Source organism: Salmo trutta, chromosome 32 (genome assembly GCF_901001165.1).
Source record: "Salmo trutta chromosome 32, fSalTru1.1, whole genome shotgun sequence".
In the NCBI taxonomy this organism is placed as follows: domain Eukaryota; kingdom Metazoa; phylum Chordata; class Actinopteri; order Salmoniformes; family Salmonidae; genus Salmo; species Salmo trutta.
This window is the reverse complement of record NC_042988.1, coordinates 6299181-6326002: the sequence shown is the minus strand read 5'-3', so window position 1 is coordinate 6326002 and position 26822 is coordinate 6299181. Positions and strand designations below refer to the sequence as shown.

The following is a 26822-nucleotide window of genomic DNA, read 5'->3' as shown; positions in this document are numbered from 1 at the left end:
CTTGTATAAAATAGCCTCAAAATAGCCTGTTCTTTTCTTCCTCTGTCCTCCTCCCCGTAACCTTTCACTCCTAAGTGCACTCACCCCAGGCCCCAGAACAAACTGACATGCTCTCTTATCTCTCATTGCCTTTCTCTCCATCTCTCATCAGCACTTCATCTATAGGGGGTTCATCCCTCGCTCCACATTGTACTCTTCCACTCTTCCCTTTTCCATCACCTTTTCATTCCTTTTCTGCCTCAAGTTCTTACTTCCCTCCCTCCTCTCTCCACTCTTCTCCATCTCCCTAGCCACCCTCCCTCTCCCCATCCCTTCTTCCACTATCTCCCTCCACTGCTGCAATCCCTCCCTCTTAAACATCACAAAATACCCTCCTATCCCAATCCAGCCCTCTCTCCCTCTCTCCCTCTCTCCCTCCCTCTCCATTTATCTTTCCCACCCTCTCTCTCTCTCCCCTTCATCTCACCTCCAGCCACTCAGCGCTCCCTCTCCCTCTTCAGCAGCACCGCCCGCTCTCTTTCTCTCTCCTTCTCTCTTTGGCTCACAGAAGGTTCCCAGGCTCCTGGTCCATCTGTCTGCCCGTCTGCCTGTCCGCCTGACTGTCCGACGATCCCGCTGAAGCTCCAGCACCAACCGGGACACAGACTCTCACAAAGGTAAGAAATAAGGGAAGATGAGAGGAGAGGAGAGAGGGGCTCTGCTTCCCTCAACTATCACTGATGCTGGAGGCAGACAGGATGAGGGAAAGAAAGAGAGAGGGAGTGGGGAGAACCAGAATGAGAAGAGATGAAGTGGAAAAAGAAGAGGGAGAGAGGAGTGGAGAGGAGGGGCGGTAATGCAGTGCACTGTTACTTGTGAGAAGAGAGGAATATATAGAAAGAGATGTTTAGATTGAAATTAGGTGTCTTGAGGAAACTGTCTGAGAACAGAGAAAGAGAGAACAGTTTGATGCATGCAGCGGGCAGAATTGCAGAAAGGGAGAGAGGGATGGAGAGGGATAGAGAGAATGTCATGAAAATGTTGGTGTATCAGCTGTGCTGCTGCAGAAAGCAACGGCAGCTCTGCCTCTCCGTAAAATCCCATTCACAAATAAGAGCTGAACTCCGCGGACTCCGATTGGTCCCCGAGCGGTGTGTGTTTGCTTCAATGTGTGTGTGTACTGTATTAGGGAATGAGATTGAGAGAGGGTGAGAGGGGAGGAGGGAAAGCGGGAGGGAGGAGGGGAATAGAAAGTCTATTAGAAAGCTCTTCTGTGGGTCTGGTGCTAATGCTGTGCTTGAGCGGCTGCTCCAGCAGCACACACCATGCAGACTAACAGAGAGAGAGAAAGAGAGATGGGCTGAGTAGGCGTGTACACTTTAATACAATATGTAATGTATTGAGGAAGGGGGGGTCCAAATGAAAATAATGAGTGATGTCGCCGGTGCGGGTTGGTACGCTTGTCATAATGCAGGCTATAGATACAGAGACGATCGCTGTGACTTTGCGACAGACTTTGGGACACTTTCCCTCCTCAACTCCTCCCTCCCCTTCCTTTCCCCTTCTCCCCTACTCCCTGATTGCCTCATCTCTCACTCCAGCCTGCTCCCCTTTGATAACATCTGTAGAAACAGGGGCTGCACTCCTGGCATGCAAATAGCAGCCTGTAAGAGTGACGTTTACATTTCTGGGAAACTGTCGTTGGGTGCGGCAAAGTACGGGCAACCTGAAGTACATATGGGAGGGAAAGAGGGATGGAGAGAAAGGGATGGAGAGAGAGGGATAGAGCGACGGGGAGAACTTCAGCAACCACACGGGAGTTCATGGGACAGAGAGGAGAGAGAGAGAGAGAGAGACCGGGAGAGGGAGAGAGAGAAAAAGAGTGTGAGAGAGAGAAGAGAGAAACAATGAACTGACATATAGAGGGAATGAGGGTTATAATCAGATGGCAGGAGAAAAACAGGAGGAGGGTTGGGCAGCCAGAATAAAGGGAGTAGAGAGAGAGAGAGAGAGAGAGAGAGAGAGAGAGAGAGAGAGAGAGAGAGAGAGAGAAAGGTAGCGATGGAACGAGAAAGAGATGTGTGGAGAGCTAGGCGGTAATACAGTGCACTGTTAGATGGAAATGGTGGGTCTTGAGGAAACTGTCTGAGAATAGAGAAAGAGAGAACAGTTTGATGTATGCAGCAGGCAGAAATGCAGAAAGGGAGAGAGAGAAGGATCGTAAGAGAGAGGGATGGAGAGAGAGAGAGAATAGAGAGAATGTCAAGAAAATGTTGATGTATCAGCTGTGCAGCTGCAGGAAGCAGCGACAGCTCTGCCTCTCCGTAAAATCCCATTCACAAAAAAAGACCTGGAATAGACGTTGAATTGACGTCGGTGCCCAGTGTGTAGAAAGATACTTCTTTCCCCTGCTCCATCCATCCTCCATCTCTTTTTCACTACATATAGTATCTCACACCCCATCACTCCTCTTTCATTAGAAGTGAATGTGAGGGGTGTGATGCATGACTCTAGTCTATATCATCTCGTGAATTTCTAAGGATTCACTGACTTAGAGGCGAGTGGCTCTTTGGAGTGTGAAATACAACCTTGTGAAATATACCGCCAAAGTGTCTGTCGCATTTGTGGCAGCTGGGATCTGCTGGGATACCCAGTACAGCACAGGACAGGAGTGATGGGGATGTGCACGGGAGCGTGGTGTAAGGGTGGGACTCTGGGGAGATTTCAGGGTTGTGTCAGTGCGGGTAACTGAGTTCTTGTGTGGTACGTACACCTTCTGCTTGGTGGCAGCTATGTGTTCAAGGGTTCTGCCTCTGGTTTAGTTTGCCGCTGCAGTGTGTGTTAGAGTGACTTTCATCGTCCTTCTTCTTGAGGCGTCTCTCCACAAACCCTGTCTAAAATAGTGGAGTAATTCAAGCATGTTATTGTGTGTGTGTGTGTGTGTGTGTGTGTGTCTGCAAACAAACCGGACCAGCCCAGAGCAGAGCTGGCCTCTTCAGCGCAATGTAGCACCGCAGTTAATGAAGCATATCTCATCCTCGATCCCTGTCTCTGACTCAGGCACGGGCAGATTAATGACATCATGGAACGTGGAAGGGATTAGAGTACCAATCCAACAGAGATGATCAATCTAGCCTGCTAGTACCAGTGTACCAGTACCAGTTTAGCAGCCCCACATACATCAAACTGCAGATCTACTTATTATCTATATATTTTCTACAATTCCACATAGACGTGTGTGGGTGCCTTTCTGCGTGTGCAGCGCACGTATGTTTGAGTGAGTTTGAGTGAGTGGGTAGCTAGCTGGCTGCCAGTGGGTGAAAGAATAGGAGAATGTCATGATTACTTGGAAGAAGAGAAATGTGTTGTGTGGGATTGTGTAGGTGAGAGGTTGGTAAATGTTAGATAGGACCAGCTAATTGTGTGCGGACGGATCCAGAGTGCATGTTTGAATTTTTACGTGGGCACCCTCAAAACTGAACTGTATGAAACTAAAGCACAGCTGGATTCTACTGTCCGAAAGGCATCACTCGCAATTCAAAAACGACCTCACAGGCGCGCACACCCACAACTACACTCTTAGAAAAAAGGATTCCAAAAGGGTTCTTCGGCCGTCCCTATTGGAGAATCCTTTTTGGTTCCAGTTAGAACCCTTTTTGGTTCCAGTTAGAACCCTTTTTGGTTCCAGGTAGAACCCTTTTGGGATCCATGTAGAACCCTCTGTGGAAAGGGTTCTTCGAAGGGTTCTCCTATGGGGACAGGCAAAGAATCCTTTTCAGTTCTCTTTTTCTAAGAGTGTACAGGGATGTGACTATAATATGTAGCTTCCCTCACTTAAAAGGCTACTTGCAAGTAGCCATCCCCCATTATGTACATTTCTGATAGATGAAATTGAATGAATTTAAACAAAGCTATTCGCAATTTGCGCTGATAGATTTTGACATTAAAAACATGCAATTAACACAGACTTAATCGACCTCCGGTGCAGAGCGTTAATTAAAAAACAGATCGCCATCATTATAAAGAGGAGAATAAATGGGGGATGAGAAAGAAGAGAGCATTTTCCTCTCTCTTTGCTGAAGTGGCAGGCTGTTGTTATACTGTAAGGCAGTGGCGGTCGGTGCCGTTTAAGATAAGGAAGGGTCTTTTTTTTAATGAGCATGGCCTTATTTCTATTATAGTATATTGGATGACTGTCGTTCGTATTCCATTCACTCAGCTCAATATAACATTGATAGGTTTAGGCTAATACATAATACTCAAATTTACCCTATACCCATCATGGTGGCACAACCTAGCCTATGAATGAAAGTTTACAATGTAGGTGCACACAGGTGGAGTGAAAAATTTGAGGCGACAGACAGTGACACATGGACAGACAGTGACACATTCAATACCGCCTTGCACGCTCTTGCCTGCATCTCGCTGATCTAGGGTGTAATCCTTAGTCCAACAGTTGCAAACGTTTGCTTCCGTTTAAGAAACTTTTTTTTTCAACAGAATCAGCAGAATGAATACACCCCTGATCACGCGTAAACACAGTTCACTTTCATAGCAGCCACGTTGTATTCCTTCTTGCATCCATGAGCTCTCCTCCTCTCATCTTTTCCCTTTGTTTGTGGACTTCAATGCACAGCACATCAGCTGTATGTGACCAGGTGAAAAAAGCATTTCAAGCCAAACCATATCATAACCTCTACACACAGCTTGCATCGATGTCACCATATTAGCTAAAGTAACGTCATAGTCAACATAGCTAATAGAACTAATGTGTTAGTAAACCCGCTACAATCATGCAGTAACGTTACAGTGTACAGTCAGTAAGCAGCTCATCTTGACATGGAAGAGTTCCAGTGTTGTGTTGGAAATTCATAGCCAGCTAGCTAAAATAGCATCCCTCTGTTTGAGTAGGGTATTTGAGTAGGCTAAACTAGCTAGCTGCACTTGCTCGCTAAGTAAATGAAACAGATTTTTTTTTAATTATGAAATCCCTTTCTCTCTATCTCTCTTGCTTGTCCTTCATTTTGGAATAAATCAATTTGTTCAAAACTGTTCAACTATTGTCTTTCTCTCTCTTTAAGTCAAGTACTCACCACATTTTATGCACTGCAGTGCTAGCTAGCTGTAGCTTATGCTTTCCGTACTAGATTCATTCTCTGATCCTTTGATTGGGTGGGCAACATATCAGTTCATGCTGTAAGAGCGTCCTCCGGAAGTTGTCATATTTACTGTGTAAGTCTATGGAAGGGGGTGAGAACCATGAACCTCCTACAGTAGGTTTTGTATTGAAGTCAATGTACCCAGAGGAGGACGGAAGCTAGCTGTCCTCCGGCTACACCATGGAGCTACCCTACAGAGTGTTGTTGAGGCTACTGTAGACATTTGAATATATTTAGTAGAGATTGATCTAAAAAGGATTTTAAAAATCACTGGGTAGGATGATTCTCCTCTTCCTCCTTTGAGGAGCCTCCACTGCTGTAAGGAGTGGGAAACTCAGAAGGTGCTGCCTGCCTGCCTGTCAGCATCGTGGGGATTGATCCCAATTTGGTTGACACTCATGACAATTCATTACTGTGTTGAGACACACTCTTGCACACACACATACACACGCACACGCGCGCACACACACACACACACACGCACGCACACACACACACACACACACACACACGTACACGCGCGCACACACACACACACACACACACACACACACACACACTTATAAACTCATTCACCTAGATGCACACATAGCGAGAGGTCACACACACCGTTCCGGAAGAGGACGTTTCGTTTTTCCATTGCTCAGCAGAATAGCACAATACCATCTCCATCCCCACCTACATAAACTCCCACGGTCAGGTCACCAATGCAATGCATTCATCTCTTGAACTTTGGCCAACAAAATGCACTTAGACATCATCCTCCAACTCATAATGCCCATAATGCTTTGGGGTTAAGGTTAGGGTTAGGGTTAGGGTAGGGGTTAGGATTATGTTTATGGTTAGGGGTTAGAAAAAATAGGATTTTGAATGGGACTGAATTGTGTGTCCCAACAAGGTTAGTTATACAAGACTGTGTGTATGTGTGTGTGTATGTATGCAGTGTGTGTGTGTGTGTGTGTTACCGATCAGATGAAAGCACATGTGGGACCAAGTGGCATTACAGGGCTGGAAGTTGGAAGCCAGAAGCTGGAAGGGAGCCATAACTTTGAGTCACCTGCTAATAGAGAATTATGACTGTGGTGTAGCCTGGTCCCAGATCTGTTTGTGCTTTTCCCTACGCCATTAGCATTCCATAAGGAGTTGGCAAGAGAGCAGAAACAGACTGGCTCCCATGCTAAGCTAATGATGCATGGCGCTGGAACATCAGCTGTTGTTCCGTCAACATTTGCATCTAGATTTCAGACATTCTAGTTTTACAAACTACCTGTGTTATCTTGCAGTACGTGTATTAATATGTGGAGGGGGAAACTGTCGTATTGTTTTGATGGATGAGGGGTTTTTCTGTTGTTGAATGGTGCTGCACCTGACCAGATGCCAGGTGCTGATGTAATTGCCAGCACACCTGCAATACACTCACTTTCTTGTATATTCTTTTACTCTCTCTCTCTCTCTCTCTCTCTCTCTCTCTCTCTCTCTCTCTCTCTCTCTCTCTCTCTCTCTCTCTCTCTCTCTCTCTCTCTCTTACTCACTCTTTTACTGCCTCGCGTTTTCTTACTTTCTATCACCAGCGCTCTCCCTATCCAAACAAAGGTGTTAAAAGGGGACACTTCCCACTTTGTGCCAAAGTTCAGTCGATCTATTTTAGAGATTTGGCCATGTATTTTTTTAAGGCCAACGTATTTTTAAACCGCCCGAGCAACAGAGGTCGCTGAGAGCGAATCTAACTTTAGTAGTGACACAGAGGTCACCGCAGCGCTGCAGGAGTCAGGCCTAGCAATTAAAACCTCCACAAACTCCTAAATGAGATCATTAGTGTGATGGGATGGATGGAAGTCATCTGGGAAGAGGCAGAGGAGACGAAAGTGGATTGAGATTATTATTTTTATGGGTCACGGAGGGAGGGAGTTTTTGGTGAAGTAAATGGGATGATAATGTAACATGGTGACCTATTTTGATGTGGTGTGACTTAAAAGTCCTTACTCTTTTGGGAGAGTCAGTGGATGTGGATGATATATAGACGTAGATGTACACACACACACACACACACACAGCACAAGAAACGACGCTTCTTACCCAACATCATTTGCAAAAGTGTACTCCTGCTCTGTGACCTTAAAACAGCATCCCTCTGCACCACAGTTCATCTAAGTGAGACAGGGGACACTGTTTCACAGACAAGTATATGAGTAGATGGAGATACTGCTGCATTCCCTATATGAGGTCTGAAACTTCTGCTCCGTCTCCTCCTCAGGTTTCTCATGAACCTGCCACTTACCGGCTACACAATTAGTCCCTTACAGAAGACTGCTGCCTGGTCCCTGGCTGAACAGTTCAATCTTAGAACTACTGTTCTCTACTCCCTGCATAGAGAATAGATGCCAAGAAAGGACAACTTAGTGGGTGCAGAAGTGCAGAAGTTACCAAACTCTATTCTATTCCGTTCCAACGTGTTCTATTCTATTCCTAGCAATGACTACGATGACCAGATGTCATTGCATTATCAGTGTGATACCAAAGATAAGCAGGACTTGGAATAGCATTCGTGGTGACCAATATACATCATATTCCACATCAGCTGTTATATTAACATACATTCCTGAAAATGAGCGGATGATGGACATTTTCCTCCCCTCCTCTCTCCCATTGCCGGCCTGCTATTATATTTTAGACGGGAGCTGGGAGCATTCGGGACTGGCCCCTGATCATCGTAGAGATCATCTGAATGCAGGAAACATGCAATCCCGCCTGTGTCCGAAAATCCTCTATGTCCCTACATAGTGCACTGCTTTTTAATAGAGCCCTATGGGCCCTGGTCAGAAGTAGTGCACTATCTAGCAAATAGGGTGCCATTTTGGATGCAATCGTTATGTCAGTGTGAGCAAGGGGCCTGCAGTATAGCCAGCGCTAAACGTCTCTGATAATCACGTATTACACTGATGAGCTTCATTTACTCTAACGTCATTCTCTATTTGGGAGTGTTAGGTTGAAGCCTTATCAGTGAATGGGCTTTGGTCATGATACTGTAGTACTGTAGATTCACACACACGTACGCACACACGCACACACACACATACACACACACAAACACAGATGGTTTGATTGTGTGTGTGTGTGTGTGTGTGTGTGTGTGTGTGTGTGTGTGTGTGTGTGTGTGTGTGTGTGTGTGTGTGTGTGTGTGTGTGTGTGTGTGTGTGTGTGTGTGTTTGTGTGTGTGTGTGTGTGTGTGTGTGTGTGTGTCTGTGCCCAGTTGCCAACAGCCCCTTTAGCTCTTTTAGATTGTGTTAATCTCTCTCTATTATCTATCTTTATGAATGACAGCACATATCGTTCCTTTGTAGAACCATGAATGTGTGCATCCCCTTCTCCCTCTTTCCTCTCCATCTCTCCTCCTCCTCCCTCCCTCTTTTCTGTGTGGAGCTGTGAGAGAGCTAGCTGGACACACTCAACTCAGCTTGCCCCAGGCTCGGCCCCGGCTCCCACCAGCAGAGTGTGAAGACTGTGTCAGAGTAAGAGAGGAGGAGAGCAGTAGAGGAGTAACGGAAGCCCAGTGCTGGACTGGCTTTTATGGTGCAAGGTCAATGGAGGGTTTATATAGCCGAGCGTACACACACACACACACACGCACAAACACACACTTCTGCAAGACAAGAGGCGCTGTCAGGCGGCAGAGTTTCTGCTGCCACTACTGCTGACAAGGCAAGCCACTGCCAATGGGACAGGGGCTTCAGCTTCTCTCTCTGAATACACAGACACACTCCGACAATCTACACCGAAACACACACACACACGGACACACGCGCGCACACACCCTGACTCACTCACACACTCAGTAAAAAACATGAGCAGAGGAATGTGCAGTTCTGCGTGGATGGTGGTCACCCACCCAGTCACCCACACTGCACGAGGAAACACATCAAGAGCTAATGCAAATACATGAACACATACTCAATATCTGGTTTATATTTCGTCTGATGCAAACAACCACACACAACAAAACATATTTAAGTGACGTGATGTCATGTCAAAGTTCTGACGGATAGGCCACTTATGTAATGTGCTACTTATTTGCCGATGATCCCGGAATTACGATTTTGAGAGCCTTACAAGCGGAAGACTGAATTACGAGTTATTACGATAACAACACAATTATAGGGTTTTGGGCTTTTGTGTTCGCAGCCTGCAGAACCATGGGTTAAATCTCAGACAAACAGAATGTGCTGACAATGTAACGCCCAAACAAATTGTATGTTCAACAATTTTAAGCAGCCCACGACTGTGACTTTAAACCTTGTCTCCCTCTTCCGTCATCCCTCTTCTACCCCCCCCCCCCCCTCCCCTCTATCAAAGACTAGCACAGAATACAAATTGTGTTGCGCTTTAGTTTTTTGGTACCGTAAGCCTAGGGCATGAGGAGAATGGGGAATAGAAGTGAATCTGTCCCAGGAAGAGAAAGAAAGGATCCAGCACAATAGAGAGGCTTAGACCAGCCTGATGCAGACAACAAGCTGAGAGGAGAAGAAATGAGAGAAACAGAGAATAAAAGAGCAAGAGAAAATGGGAAGAAGAAGGAGGTGGACCGGCGAAAGGGAGGTGCTGGAGGGCATGCGAGGAAGAAAGAAAGAAAGAAAGGAAGAAAGAAAGAAAGAAACGGATAAGAAAAGGAAAATGCAAACCAGAGACAGAGGAGAGGAGCCAGAGGAGCAAGGGATAAAAGACAAGAAAATAAAGGAAGATGAAGGATGCATCAGGATGGACAGGCACTGTTCTGCGGATGTATGAATCCTCAGCCTTAGCACCATGCTAGTTGGCTAAGTGATACACAGGACCCTGATATCCAGCCACTTCCCATAGTCACTTTCTCTCTCTTTCTCTCGCACGCCTCCCCCCAGGATCCTCTGTCACCCTCTACTCCGCACACAGGGCTGTGTGACTCAAGCCTCAGCGGCCATCAAAACTCATCAGACTCATCCTGGACAGGCCTGGCTGCCACTCACACTATACTAAAGGAAACAGGAATCCCCTTCATACACATAGACATACACACGCACACTTAGACACACACACACACACACACACACACACACACACACACACTCTCCTGACACCACCATGACCTCTTTTAGCCTCCTTTGTTCACTACAGTGGCCTGCCCCTGTGGAAACTGCTCTCCTTCTCTCTCTCTCTCTCTCTCTCTCACACACACACACACACACACAAACACACACACACACACACACACACACACACACACACACACACACACACACACATACACACACACACACACACACACACACACACACGCACATGCTCAATCACAAACACAAACACACAGCATTGGGGGCGACAACATCTGTCTCACTTGATTTAGTGTCTTTCTCTACACACAAAGGGAAAATGGGGGTGAACAGTAGAGCTTTATAGTTCAGGGAAAAAAATAAGCCCTTACATCACACCGTGTAAGGCACTCATGCTTGAAAGGGACTGTGGTTTTTGTCCTTGCAGATAGTACCCTTAGTAGTGCACCTATAGGACACTTTTTTGGTGCGAATAGCTATCTGTAAATATCACGACAATCTAACATTGACTAGTGGAATGCAGTCATATACATATTGTCCATGAAGGTACAGAAGGGGTTCAATACCGAAAGAGCATTTCCCATCCATGCCCATCTGGCAGTTGTCACTCGAGACTCAATCAAACGCTCTTAGCATATTTGGAGGGGGAGCCAATTTGAACCAGAGGACGCTGGTGGGTGAATAAATAGGAGGAGGGGCTCATTGTAATGGTTGGAATGGAATAAATGGAACGGTATCAAAAACATGGACATGTGTTTGATACCTTTCCATCCGTTCCATTGCAGCTATTACGATGAGCCCATTTTTTGGGGAGTTGTTCCCATGTGGTGAATTGACGCTCAGTTCAGAGTTGTTCAGAGTACTCCTGCCCCCCTGCTGAGACGAGACTTGTCACATATGTTTGGTGTTAGGCTCTGTGGAGAGAGGAAGAGCACTACTGACTGTCCATAAACCCTTCACTGCCAGTGGATTATTGTAGACTTCAACTTTTTACCCACAATCACAGAATATGTATGTTTATATGGGAGATCACATGTCATGATGTCATTACCAATAAAGGCAAATCAAGCCCCATCAAATCAGATGAAGTAGCAGTGGAATAACATCACAGGAGCACCTAAATATAAACAATATCGGCACCCAAAATGAATACCGGAACCTGTTTCAGTCCAAGTCAAGCACTGCATGACAGTGATGGAATGGTCTTGAGTGTTATTGGAAATACCGGCTCTTAAAAGTTGAGTTGACTAATTAACCTAATAAAAAAAATCCCCACCAAAATCCGTCTGTTTAAGCTAGAGATATCTGTTTTGTATGGGCTGCGTCTCAATCCACCACATCCGCCGATGTCGGCCTTCCACAACTACGGTGGAAAGTGGCAGAGCTACAGCTTTGTTTGTCAGACCAGGAGACATCCCGAAAATCGATCCTCTCACAAAAATGGGGCTCGTCTCATGGGACTCGTCTGAAGTCGGTACCGCCAATGTGCCAACTTCTGTCTGTTGCGCCTGAACAGTTTGGGCTAACAACCAACTATGATCTCACGGGACTGTTCTGAAGGTAACCCGGTACTGGTTAAAAAGAATACGGAAGTACATAAGTCGTTTTGTGCAAATATGCTAAATATATGTGTCAAAAAATTATAATAAATAATTCCTGAGCTTTCTTATATCACCTAGATATAGGACAGATACTTAAAAACCTTATGATTTATTTTTGGACTGCCTGTTTTGCCATTTATAAATTGGTTATTCAATACATTTCTATAGGCTATAGCAATAAAGGCCAATTTATATGCAGTACCAGTCAAAGGTTTGGACACACCTACTCAGTCCAGGGTTTTTCTTTATTTTTACTATTTTCTACATTATACAATTATGGTGGACATCAAAACTATGAAATAGCACATATGAAATCATGTAGTAACCAAAAAAGTGTTAAACAAATCAAAATATATTTTATATTTGAGATTCTTCAAAGTAGCCCCACCCTTTGCCTTTATGACAGCTTTGCACACTCTTGGCATTCTCTCAACCAGCTTCATGAGGTAGTCACCTGGAATGCATTTCAATTAACAGGTGTGTCTTGTTAAAAGTACATTGTGGAATTTCTTTCCTTCTTAATGCGTTTGAGTCAATCAGTTGTGTTGTAACAATGTAGGGGTGGTGTACAAAATATAACCCTATTTGGTAAAGACCAAGTCCATATTATGGCAAGAACAGCTCAAATAAGCAAAGAGAAACAACAGTCCATCATTACTTTAAGACATGAAGGTCAGTCACTGCGGAAAATGTCAAGAACTTTTAAAGTTTCTTCAAGTGCAGTCACAAAAACCATCAAACGCTATGATGAAACTGGCTCTCATGTGGACTGCCACAGGAAAAGAAGAACCAAAGCTACCTCTGCTGCAGAGGATAAGTTCATTAGAGTTACCAGCTGCAGAAATTGTAGCCCAAATAAATGCTTCACAGAGTTTAGGAAACAGACAAATCTCAACATCAACTGTTCAGAGGAGACTGCATGAATCAGGCTTCATGGTCAAATTCCTGCAAAGAAACCACTACTAAAGGACACCAAATAAAAGAAGAGACTTGCTTGGGCCAAGACACACAAGCAATGGACATTAGACTGGTGGAAATCTGTCCTTTGGTCTGATGAGTCCAAATTTGAGATTTTTGGTTCCAACCGCCATGTCTTTGTGAGATGCAGAGTAGGTGAACGGATCATCTCCGCATGTGTGGTTCCCACCATGAAGCATGGGGGAGGCGGTGTGATGGTGTGGGGGTGCTTTGCTGGAGACACTGTCTGTAGTTTATTTAGAATTCAAGGCACACTTAACCAGCATGGCTACCTGGAGTGCTACATCAAATGACCTGGCCTCAACAGTCACCCGACCTCAACCCAATTGAGATGGTTTGGGATGAGTTGGACTGCAGAGTGAAGGAAAAAGTAGCCAACAAGTGCTTAGCATATATGGGAACTCCTTCAAGACTGTTGGAAAAGCATTCCAGGTGAAGCTGGTTGAGAGAATGCCAAGAGTGTGCAAAGCTGTCATCAAGGCAAAAAGGGTGGCTATTTTAAGAATCTAAAATCTAAAATATATTTTGATTTGTTTAATTCTTTTTTGGTTACTACATGATTCCATATGTTTTATTCCATAGTGTTGATGTCTTCACTATTATTGTACAATGTAGAAAATAGTAAAAATAAAGAAAAACCCTTGAATGAGTAGTTCCAATATTTTGACTGGTACTATATATACCGACAGGGTCCTACAAATCCAAATCAAATAGCTAAATGACAATCTAAAACAGGGGTTATTAAAAGAGAAGATGCATTTATCCATTTGGAAAGAATGAGAAGAGAGACCGGAGAGAGAGAGCATTCAGAAATAGTGTATCTAGTAATGACTTGGAAGGAAACCCGGGACTGTTCGCGAGGACACATCTCAGTCGGGTGACATTTGTCACCTGACTGCCTGGCTTCCACCAAGAGAGGAGGGGGCAGGGGAGAGGGGATGACTAAGCCAGTAAAGAAAAACAAAGCTAAAGCAGAAATGACGTAACATAAAAACCAGGGTCGTATTCACTCGATAACAAACTGAAGAGAACAGATGGTAATGGGAAGGGACTGCCTGAACCTATAAGGAACGCATTTAGGCATTTAGGCATTTAGGCATTTAGGCATTGGCGACATTGGCAGCCGCCCAGGGCGGCATCTTGCCGTGGGCGGCACGGGGCGCCCTCACAAAAAAATTATAATAATATTAATTCAAAAAATCGGAATACATTTGCGCAATCATTTTTCTATTGCTCATTTGCACGTCACGTCAATTATTTAATGTCACCATATGGGACGGTGGGTCAATTAACCTTGTCGGAGTGGGCGCCCTGATTCTAGTTTGTGAGCTAGGCAGGCCACTGCCTGGGAAGGTCTCCCACTCAGAAGTACGAGATGGGGAGGGGGGCGGGGGTTGGTTGACCTCAGGTCTCCCCACTGGAAGCCCGAGGTAGAGGGGAGTGGGGGAATCTATTAAATAGCGAACCTCTATCTTTGTACAGTACTGCAATTAGTAATGCAATTAGTTGTGCAATTTAGTTTGTGTGTTTCTTGTTTGAAGTGCAATAGTGTAATTATCAGGTTCTCTTCTTTATAAGTGTGTTATTCTATTTGTGTGATATAGGATATGGCCCAGGGAGCCATACAAGCTAGAACCACCACTGGCAATAATGAATACGACCCTGATGTTATTTAATGTAAAGCCAGCGACTCCCTGCCAAGGTACACCCGGTCCTCATTGTTATTATTATATCTAACCCACCTGGAACAGAGGGGGCAGAAGCCAAATGATACAGTCATGATAATGGATTGAGAGAGATGCATAGAGAGAGAGAGGGGGAGAGAGAGAGAGGGAGAATATATATATTTCTTTAATAAAGAGTAGCGAATAAGCAGAGTCCTTCAAATGGGCTGATTAAACATGTACTGTAGCTAGCTAAGGCATCTAGCTGTGAGAAGAGACTGGTGATTCCATATGCATAACAGGCCCTTGACAGGGAGAGGGCAGGTGAGGTGCCTCCTGTCTGGCAGGTAGACTACTACTCAGCTCCACAGATTTCCACTCCATTTGTACGTACAATTGACAGAAATACAGGGGGCAGAGGAAGAGAGGAGAGTAAAGGAGAGGAGGTGGCACTCTTGCATTTCATTTGGTGCCGGTTGCATTTGGAGGAGCAGAGCGATGAGGAGAAAACTCAGCCAAGCCAGCAGCATGGCACCTCAATCACACCGTATCTATCTCTGTTCAGAGCAGCATTCACTGCGCCGTTACTGAACGGTTTAGCTTATCAGCTCCTCTCCTCAGAGGCTTCCCTCACTTCCATTCCTCCCTCCGGGGCGCTGCCACCTTACAACCCTCACACGCCTCTCCTAATTATGCCCCCTGTCTGTCTCCCAGCCTCCCCCTTCCTCCCCTCTCTCTCTCTCTCCCCCCGCTCATCTTGTCACCTCCAATTCTAGTTCAGGTGGCTTATTGGCAGGGCCACTTCAGGTTAAAAACCAATGCTGGCATTCTGAGCAGATTCCATTATCATCATGGCAACAGCAAATCGAGGTTGGTAGCAGAATGGTAACAACAGTGGCCAACTTCAATAGATTATCATTGTTCTGAACCCTGGTCAATTCCTTGGGATTACCTTGTTTACTTAGGGGCGTTTCGAAATGCAAACAGCCAAGGTCATGCACGAGCACTAAGGTTGAGAAGGATTGCCATTTATCAATGGTGATCTCCTACCGGTGTGTGTATGACACTCATTGGATTGTTTTATAATCACACCTTTTCTATGCGTATGAACATTCTAAATTCCATTCGTAAATAGTAATTGAGATAAATTGATATATGAGGCCCCAGGTGATCCTCGCCTATGTTCTGTCGACTTACCCACTGCCTGTGCTCTATAAGAGGAACGAGACATAGAGAAAGTACTGGTTAAAACGTTTGGCTGCATCAAACGTCCTTACAACCCCCCAAAATATTTGTATTTTTGCCCTCAGTCTGATAGTCTTTATCATCTGTGTCTTTCACTAGTAGAAGAGCTTCTAGCCAAGCCTGGCTACAGATTAACTAGTCCCGTCTTTGTGTTCACATTCAAACCCCTCTGCCGATATCTGTGAGACTAAGATATAGAGAGAGAAATAGTGGAAGACATGAAAAAAAGTGAGGGAGAGCAAGCCAGTGGAAGGTTATGAGTGAGAGACAGCTCGTGTGAAAGTGTGGGCATCTAAGTGCCTCGGGAGAAACAGGCAACATTAGTATGTGAGTAACTGAACTGAGCTCTCGTGGCTCTCTGCTCTAGCGTGATGTCTTGAAAAAGCCGGCTCCTTCTCAAATGCATTGTTGTCCCTCCACTGGCTTGCCTTTTGGCCAGTGAGTATAACCTCCAAGATAACTCATATCCTTTCACCAACCTGTAATTGTGTGGAAAGAGTCACAATATAGTTTACGACTCAATTAGTTATTATGCGTCTGTATTAACCAGGGTTGGGGTTAATTCCATTTAATTTCCAGTCAATTCAAGAAGTACAATAAAATTCCAATTAACTTCAATGCTTTTCAATTAGGGAACATTTGACCTTGAATTGGAGTTTGGTTCACTTTTTAGAATTGACTGGAATTGAATGAATTGACCCCAACCCTGGAATTAACCCTCCGACCCTACACACCACTTGTCTCTCCTCTCCTCTCCTCTCCTCTCCTCTCCTCTCCTCTCCTCTCCTCTCCTCTCCTCTCCTCTCCTCTCCTCTCCTCTCCTCTCATCCCTAGGTGACATGGACCCATCCTACATGTTAACACGACAGTGATCCTCATCCTACATACTGACCCGAGGGGAACCAACAGGGTCATGAACCATCCTCATCATATAGGCAGGCCTATAATGTGAGCCGAAATGTGTCTTCTCTATGACTCCACCTCTCTGTGTAGGCAGAAGAAAACACAATGTACTGGCAGGGAGAGAGATATACACGGCAGGCATAAAAAAATAGCCTACAGTGGCATGATAATCTAAGAGTGAGCACTATCGGGTCCTTGCTCGCTAGCTGCTGACAGTATGGGCGTAATATCAAACCCAGTCCTTCCTCTGACCGTCAGGCTCTGTGAAGCATGAGAGGGTGTGAGCAGGTTTAAAGCTTGATCAATAGCTCGACCTTTGGGCCGATATGGCTGAATAGTATCCGTTACTCTCCTGGGACTCTGAGTTTGTTCATTTGTTCAATGGCCAGAATCAAAAAGTTGCGCAAGCCAGGCGAATGTCAATGTTCTTGACTTCCAAAAAGAGTGTGCATGTGCATGTGCACGTGTGTCGTGCATGTTTAATAGTGCTCTCTGTCATCTCCGAGAACAAAGAAAGAGTAATAGAATGCATAGTAAAAGGACATAAGAAGATGGCAGAGAGAAAGAAAAAGAGAGAGAGATGGCAATAGAAAGGGAGAATGTGTGAGAGAGAAAGTGAGAGTTGAAGAGAAACCAAATATTTTAACCATATATAGTGCATTCGGATAGTATTCAGACCCCTTGACTTTTTCAATTAAAAAAAAAAAATACAGGCTTATTCTAAAATTGATTAAATAAAATAATGTCCTCATCAATCTACACACAATACCCCTAAATGACAAAGTTAACTTATTTACATAAGTATTCAGGCCCTTTACTCTGAGACTCAAAATTGAGCTCAGGTGCATCCTGTTTCCATTGATCATCCTTGAGATGTTTTTACAACTTGATTGGAGTCCACCTGTGGTAAATTCAATTGATTGGACATGATTTGGAAAGGCAAACACCTGAGTATATAAGGTACCACAGTTGACAGTGCATATCAGAGCAAAAACCAAGCAATGAGGTCGAAGGAATTGTCCGTAGAGCTCCGAGACAGGATTGTGTCGAGGCACAGATCTGGGGAAGGGTACCAAAAAAACAAGATTCTCTGGTCTGATGAAACCAAGATTGAACTCTTTGGCCTGAATGCCAAGTGTCACGTCTGGAGGAAACCTGGCACCATCCCTACAGTAAAGCATAGTGGTGGCAGAGTAAAGTACAGGGAGATCCTTGATGAAAACCTGCTCCAGAGCACTTAGGACCTCAGACTGGGGCAAAGGTTCACCTTCCAACAGGACAATGACCCTAAGCACACAGCCAAGACAACCCAGGAGTGGCTTCGGGACAAGTCTCTGAATGTCCTTGAGTGGCCCAGCTAGAGCCCGGACTTGAACCTAATCTAACATTTCTGGAGAGACCTGAAAATAGCTGTGCAGCAATGCACCCCATCCAACCTAACAGAGCTTAAAAGGATCTGCAGAGAATAACTGGAGAAATTCCCCAAATAGAGGTGTGCCAAGCTTGTAGCGCCATATTCAAGAAGACTTGAGAATGTAATCGCTGCCAAAGGTGCTTCAACAAAGTACTGTGTAAAGGGTCTGAATACTTACAGTACAGTGCCTTGCAAAAGTATTCATCCCCCTTGGCATTTTTACTATTTTGTTGCATTACAACCTGTAATTTAAATAGATTTTTATTTGGATTTCATGTAATGGACATACACAAAATAGTCAAAATTGGTGAAGTGAAATGAAAAATTACTTGTTTCATAAAATTCTAAAAAATTTAAACGGAAAAGTGGTGCATGCATATGTATTCATCCGCTTTGCTATGAAGCCCCTAAATAAGATCTGGTGCAACCAATTACCTTCAGAAGTCACATAATTATTAAATAAAGTACACCTGTGTGCAATCTAAGTGTCACATGATCTGTCACATGATCTCAGATCTCTGAAAGGCCCCAGAGTCTGCAACACCACTAAGCAAGGGGCACCACCAAGAAAGCGGCACCATGAAGTCCAAGGAGCTCTCCAAACAGGTCAGGGACAAAGTTGTGGAGAAGTACAGATCAGGGATGGGTTATAAAAAAATATCAGAAACTTTGAACATCCCACGGAGCGCCATTCAATCCGTTATTAAAACATGGAAAGAATATGGCACCTCCACAAACCTGCTAAGAGAGGGCCGCCCACCAAAACTCACGGACCAGGCAAGGAGGGCATTAGTCAGAGAGGCAACAAAGAGACCAAAGATAACCCTGAAGGAGCTGCAAAGCTCCACAGCGGAGATTGGAGTATCTGTCCATAGGACCACTTTAAGCCGTACACTCCACAGAGGTGGGCTTTAGGAAAGAGTTGCCAGAAAAAAGCCATTGCTTAAAGAAAAAAATAAGCAAACACATTTGGTGTTCACCAAAAGGCACGTGGGAGACTCCCCAAACATATGGAAGAAGATACTCTGGTCAGATGAGATTAAATGTTGCTTTTTGGACATCAAGGAAAACACTGTGTCTGGCGCACACCCATCACCTCTCATCACCCCAAGAACACCATCCCCAGTGAAGCATGGTGGTGGCAGCATCATGCTGTTGGGATGTTTTTCATTGGCAGGGACTGGGAAACTGGTCAGAATTGAAGGAATGATGGATGGCGCTAAATACAGGGAAAATCTTGAGGGAAACCTGTTTCAGTCTTCCAGAGGTTTGAGACTGGGACAGAGGTTCACCTTCCAGCATAACAATGACCCTAAGCATACTGCTAAAGCAACACTTGAGTGGTTTTAAGGGAAAACATTTAAATGTCTTGAAATGGCTTAGTCAAAGCCCAAACCTCAATCCAATTGAGAATCTGTGGTATGACTTAAAGATTGCTGTACACCAGCAGGACCCATCCAACTTGAAAGAGTTGGAGCAGTTTTGCCTTGAAGAATGGGCAAAAATCCCAGTGGCTAGATTTGCCAAGTTTATAGAGACATACCCCAAGAGAAATGCAGCTGTAATTGCTGCAAAAGGAGGCTCTACAAAGTATTGACTTTGGGGGGGTGAATAGTTATGCACACTCAAGTTTTCAGTTTTTTTTGTCTTATTTCTTGTTTAATTCCAGGTTGTAATGCAACACAATATGAAAAATGCCAAGGGGGTGAATACTTTCGCAAGCCACTGTATGTAAATGTGATATTTCATTTTTTTAATATAAATAATAATAAAAACAGTTTTTTCTTTGTCGATTATGTGGTATTGTGTGTAGATTGATGATAAAAACAACAACAATTTAATCAATTTTAGAATAAGGCTGTAATGTAACAAAGTATAGAAAGGGTCAAAGAGTCAGAATACTTTCAGAATGCACTGTATATGGTCAAAATCACCCCACTAAAGCGTGCAGGGAATATACAATGCCGTACCATGAAATACAATGGCACAACCAAAAAAAGCTATGGAAAACAAACTGAAATAGATGTGCTAGTGTCAGAGGTTAGGTACAACCAAAAGGTTTTATTTGGTTCGCTCAGTTGTGTCCTGACCAGTAAAAAATAAAAGTACTACGAGAGGGCCATTAAGACTATTCAAGTTGCTTTAGCTATGGCAAATATACTTCAAATGAGTAGGCAACACTCACCAATAGGCCATCCATCCTCAACAGCTCCCTCCTTTAGGCGTGTAGGACAACGTTTCTGTTCTGCAGAATGAACGAGTCGTGCTATTGCTGTTCTGCAGAATGAATGAGTCATGCGCTCCACCTGGTCACCTTTCCACCACGATCAGCCGCGTCTTTTGCGCATCACATCACATTAACCATAGTTGAACTCGTTTTGGGATAGTGCTTTAATGGCAATGTGGGTGACATCTATTGCTCCTTTCGTATTTGGGATCCCATCGACGGCAAAGAAACCCCTCTTACATCAACCTGTTGTGCGATGGTGTATGGAAAGTGTACAAAACTGTTTGTTTTGCTGATTATGCATCCAAAACATTGGCTCATCGAGGTCTGTGAGATGCCGATCAGCAAACTCCAAGCTGAAAAGTGCCCATTGCCAAAACCCGCCGCTGGATAGCACTTGGATGTGCACTGGAATGGCATGTGTTCGCCTTTTTAAAGTTGGTCTAAATCCTTGCTAAAATCCTACAAGATTGGTTTTGGGATACAACATCTGATGGCCTAATCTGTACTTTCTGCAAAAAAAAGTCTCACCTTTCTCTAAAAACAAGCTCTCTGTGTACACATGGTCATGGCTGTGTGCAAATGTACACACCTTCTCAAGCAAACATTTATATTGATAAATCTCACGCATGGTTTACGCACAGATTTGGACCTATGCATGACTGAGAAATGAGGTCCCCGGTGTGCTGTCAGCTACTATTCTATCTTAAAAGATTAAACTGAAGCTGGGAATATTTACTTTTATTCTGTTTCAAAACTCTTCTTTTATCTTTTTTTTAACCAGCGATCCCTCTATGACTTTCCTCAGATGTAACAGCAGGGCTCGGTTATTCTATATTTTTGGTAAAAGATTCATTGTTTCCGTTTGTTCATACAAACCATGAATGATTCAGAAAGAGAGTAGTTCAAAGACTCTGAGAAATATCACCCGATACCCCAATTAGAAGACAATGGCTTGAGTGTGCATGCGTGCGTGCGGTGTGTGTGCGTGCATGCGTGTGTGCGCGCGCGTGTGTGTGTATGTGTACATGTGTGTGTGTCTCGCCCATTAAATTGGGATTGTGTCGACTGGAATTCCCCAAATAAGTGTGAATAAAAATGAACCAACATTTTGGTTAGTTTCTCCTAAACTGAAATGTGATATTTTGTGAATGTACTTTCTTCTAAGGGAGATAACAACAGTTACTGGGGTAAATCTCATTCCCTATATTGAGCATATCTGAAAAACCACTCATGATCCCCCCCACTTCAAAATCTGCCACACACTTTCAAACCTAACACCACCTATACTTTACATACAGTATATGTTACTAAATAAATAGCCCGAAACGGTTAATGCTTCTTTAGGTAATTACACTATGGTGCGGTTGGCTATTGCATCGACCATGATAAATATAATGAGTGCATCCCAAATGGCACCCAATTCCCGATATAGTGCCATTTTGGACACAGTCTAATGACTGGCACTGCTGAGGGATATTAGAGTATAGTGGATCGATGTGCACAGGGGGTGGTGCATTAACTTGGCTTAATTGCTCTATGGTGGCCACTCCCTGGCTCCCATACGCTGCCCACACACATACACACACACATACGTACACACACGCTGCCCATACATATACACACACAAACACACACAGAGAGAGAGAGACGCGCACACACATAGAGAGACACACGCACCACCCTCATAGCCCATGTAACAGCTAATTGATTGTGTGAAGTAATAATACAGACCTTCCCAACCAAGCGACTCAAGGCATCCTTCACCTGCGAACAGACTTCGATTATAACTGCAATGCGGCTGGGTCCCGGGGCAGAACAGGGAGCGTCGAGTTAACGGCAGTGGTTTGTTAAAGGGCCCTTCAAGAAGCCTACTGTATTTGTTCATATGTGAATACACTCCACTCCAACATCTTGTCTGCGTCCTAAATGAACGCACCCCTGACTGAATGGATGTGTTGATGTTTCAATTTCAGCGGTGTGTGTTCTGTCTTTGTGAGCGCTACCGTCTCTTTAATGTTTTTATAATGTAGTACATTTGGAAACACAGACAGAGATAGCATATCCCCCTAAATGGACACGAGTCAGAACCAGCGGCAGCCTTTCAAATCTGTTCAACAACAACTATTACTGAACAAAAATATAAACGCAACATGTATTATTTCTGTCAAATGTTGTGCACAAATTTGTTTACATCCCTGTTAGTGATCATTTCTCCTTTGCCAATATAATCCATCCACCTGACAGGTGTGGCATATCAAGAAGCTGATTAAACAGCATGATCATTATACAGGTGTACCTTGTGCTGGGGACAATAAAAGGCCACTCTAAAATGTGCAGTTTTGTCACACAACACAATGCCACAGATGTGGAATTGGCATGCTGACTGCAGGAATGTCTACCAGGGTCACGTTGGCATGAAGGATCGGGAGACAGACGCAGGAATGCGTAATCTTTTTTTTTATTAAGCCCAAATTACAGCGTGCCGTGTAAAGGCACAGGGACAAAGACCAAACAAACACGTAACAAAAACACAGTGTTGAAACCCAAACAAAAGAGCGAGGAGTACCTCGAATAAATACACACGCACACAGGCACGGGACGAGACCTGTAATCATCTGCGCAATCCACAAGGGCACGAAAGCCCAAAACACACAGCACAGGTACCAACGGACATTGTAACAATAATCGTCAAAACCATGGAAACAAAAGGGCACATATATACAAATACTAATCAGTGGGAATAGGGGACAGGTGTGCGTGATGAAAGTTCCGGAGGGATCCGTAACAACCAGAGCTTTTGCCAGATAATTGAATGTTCATTTCTCTACCATAAGCCACCTCCAATGTCGTTTTAGAGAATTTGTCAGTACATCCAACCGGCCTCATAATCGCAGACTACCACACCAGATCTCCACATCTAGCTTCTTCACCTGCGGGATCGTCTGAGACCAGCCACCTGGACAGCTGATGAAACTGAGTATTTCTGTCTGTAATAAAGCCCTTTTGTCGGGAAAAACTCATTCTGATTGAAAGTCCTGGCTCCCCAGTGGGTGGGCCTGGCTCACAAGTGCGTCGGCCTATGCCCTCCCATGCCCACCCATAGCTGCAAACCTGCCCAGTCAAGTGAAATCCATAGATTAGGACTTATTGAACTGATTTCCTTATATGAACAGTAACAGTAAATTTGTTTAAATTGTTGCATGTTGCGTTAAATTTTTTGTTCAGTATACATTTGGGGGAATAACGATCATTGTAGTAGTTCTTATAATGCTGTGATGTGGCCATTTGGGGCTGCAGTTTAAGCCTGACTGCATCTACAGTCAAATGAACTTTAGTGCTCTCGCTGCCTCAGGCCTTGAGCTGGTGTTGTGCTCTCTGTATATATTAGAGCTACTATTTACAGTCTTATCACAGTTCATTCACACTACATACTGCACCCACACATCTGACACATGTAGCCTAGGACTTCAAGGTCAAACCCATCTTGGTGTGCGTGCGTGCGCGTGTGTGTGTGTGTGTGTGTGTGTGTGTGTGTGTGTGTGTGTGTGTGTGTGTGTGTGTGTGTGTGTGTGTGTGTGTGTGTGTGTGTGTGTGTGTGTGTGTGTGTGTGTGTGTGTGTGAGCGTGTGTATCAACATGCATGCTTGCATTTTTGTGCTTGCTTGGTGGTGTGATTCTCAAGTGACACGGTTATAAATGTCATGTTGTCAGTTGCCTACAGAGGAAGAGAAGGTATCACTGACTCGCTGACATCCTTCCTAAAACAAACAGGAACACACTGATATTAGAACCCAAGGAGAGCTAGAAAATGTATGACAAAAATGCAAACTGGCCAGCATCCAACATTAGTTATGACGACATCGCCAGGGATACAGTGTCTGTCCCCCATAAAACATTTGTAGCATCGCCGGGTGCAACTCAACACCTATCTCTTGAGTTGTAAGTCGACAGATGCTCGTGAGGAATCTCCTCACCCCTCTACTCTATCTCCCCCACCTCCCTCTCGCTCGCTCGCTCGCTCTCCCTCCTCAAACTCATATTTCCTCACCTTCCTTTCGCTTATACCTACCTCTTCAATTCCCCACACCCTTCTACTCTCCCTCTCTTCCCTCATATCGCTTTCCCCGTGTTCTCCCTCTTTCCTCATATCTCCCCTTCACAACCTCATGTTCTCCCAAAGCCTGTCTCTCTGGTCCCAAGGCACCTGCTGAATGGATTACACACCTCCCTGTGCCAAGTCCAGTAGAGACCAGCTCTGATACTCTCTGCGTCCCAAATGGCACCTTATTACCTATGTAGGGCACTACTTTTGACCAGAGCCCTTAGGACCCTGGTCAAAAGGAGTACATTGCATATAGGACTAGGGTACCATTTGGGATGTATACTCCGTGTGAATAACCCACCCCATCGTCTCTGTTGAGATTCAGCTTTTCTATTGCGGCCACCGTCATCTCAAGGGGCTTTCAAGACTTATTGAAATGATTTAGTTCAGATTTGTTGGCGCGATTCACATTGGTTTTCCATACTGGTGTGACCAACGGGGTCTGTTAGCCTGCTAAGCTAAAGCCTAGGCATTAACTTGAGGAGCTAACACAAGTCTTCAGGTCTAAGAAAAGGTTAGGCTACTAATCATGCGAGCGCAGTTCTCCGAATCACCTCCATTACACTGTCCATCGTTGATGATTGATTGAGGTTGACAACAAGACACTGGCGTCCATCCTATTTTTTTCCTTATAGATTGAGCAACCTTCCTTCATCACATCCGACCAAAACTCTACTTGACCTCTTTCACTGCCTGCCTCTCCTTTCTCTTTCTTCCTGTCTCTTTCCTCTGTATCTTCTGCACACTATTTCTCTCCTAGCCTCCTGACTGGCCCATCATTCTGACACTCTCTTTCCTCTGTATCTTCTGCACACTATTTCTCTCCTAGCCTCCTGACTGGCCCATCATTCTTCCTGTCTCTTTCCTCTGTATCTTCTGCACACTATTTCTCTCCTAGCCTCCTGACTGGCCCATCATTCTTATACTCTCTTTCCTCTGTATCTTCTGCACACTATTTCTCTCCTAGCCTCCTGACTGGCCCATCATTCTGACACTCTCTTTCCTCTGTATCTTCTGCACACTATTTCTCTCCTAGCCTCCTGACTGGCCCATCATTCTTATACTCTCTTTCCTCTGTATCTTCTGCACACTATTTCTCTCCTAGCCTCCTGACTGGCCCATCATTCTGACACTCTCTTTCCTCTGTATCTTCTGCACACTATTTCTCTCCTAGCCTCCTGACTGGCCCATCATTCTTATTGTCTCTTTCCTCTGTATCTTCTGCACACTATTTCTCTCCTAGCCTCCTGACTGGCCCATCATTCTTCCTGTCTCTTTCCTCTGTATCTTCTGCACACTATTTCTCTCCTAGCCTCCTGACTGGCCCATCATTCTGACACTCTCTTTCCTCTGTATCTTCTGCACACTACTTCTCTCCTAGCCTCCTGACTGGCCCATCATTCTGACACTCTCTTTCCTCTGTATCTTCTGCACACTACTTCTCTCCTAGCCTCCTGACTGGCCCATCATTCTTATTGTCTCTTTCCTCTGTATCTTCTGCACACTACTTCTCTCCTAGCCTCCTGACTGGCCCATCATTCTTATTGTCTCTTTCCTCTGTATCTTCTGCACACTATTTCTCTCCTAGCCTCCTGACTGGCCCATCATTCTTCCTGTCTCTTTCCTCTGTATCTTCTGCACACTATTTCTCTTCTAGCCTCCTGACTGGCCCATCATTCTTACTGTCTCTGTGTGTCTCTTGGTATTCCTCAGCCCTGCAGCATTCTGTCTTTTCTTGCATCAGATGATGCTCGCGGCGCTAAATAGTGTTGCATCATTGCAACGGAACGGCTGATCATGCGGAGTGAGAGAAGAAGCCCATCCGTCTTAATGTTTCAAATGCAGACTCCCATTTGTTAAGGCTAAGGGAGGATCCCTGCAGATGGACGACCCAGTAGCTCCTTTATTAAATAACTCATTAATTTCTGTCCCATGGGCGTCCAGCTCTCATTCTCCTCTCATTCCCTCTGTCAGGACCCATGGATGTCCTTGTCCATTCTCTCTCTCTCTCTCTCTCTCTCTCTCTCTCTCTCTCTCTCTCTCTCGCTCTCCTCCCCCCTCCCCTCCCTCCCTCCATCCCTCCCTCCCTCCGACAGTATCTGATTCCATTTCCTACCCTTGGTCTTTCTCTTGCTCTTTACGCCTTTCATGTTCCCTTCATCCATCGTTCCCTTGTTCCCTTCATCCCTGTCAGTGTCATTTTTCGCTCTGCGTCTCCCTTGGAGAAATTTGCTGAAACAGATTGTCTGTATTAGGTCTGTCATGTGATGTCCCACAGCAGGCCAGACAGCCGGTAACAGTAATGCCCCTACATACCCACACCTACTGCCAGGTGGCAAGGCTCAGCACAGCACAGCTAAACAAGTGAACAATGCATTGCTTTCAGTGGTTTGCTGAATCAGACTTCACCAGTATTTCACTGGATACTGATGATACAGTAAATAAACCAGGTGACAAGAAAAGGCTA

General features: G+C 44.8%; 1 protein-coding gene across 1 annotated transcript in view; it reads left to right on the top strand.

Moving 5' to 3' along the window:
- The first annotated feature begins 469 nt into the window (after window positions 1–469).
- Window positions 470–26822, top strand: part of LOC115170914 (parvalbumin-7) — a 41062-nt gene continuing 14709 nt past the window's right edge. The window contains exon 1 of the mRNA XM_029727289.1: window positions 470–656. The gene's annotated coding sequence lies outside the window, so the exon portion shown is untranslated. The remainder of the gene's footprint in view (window positions 657–26822) is intronic.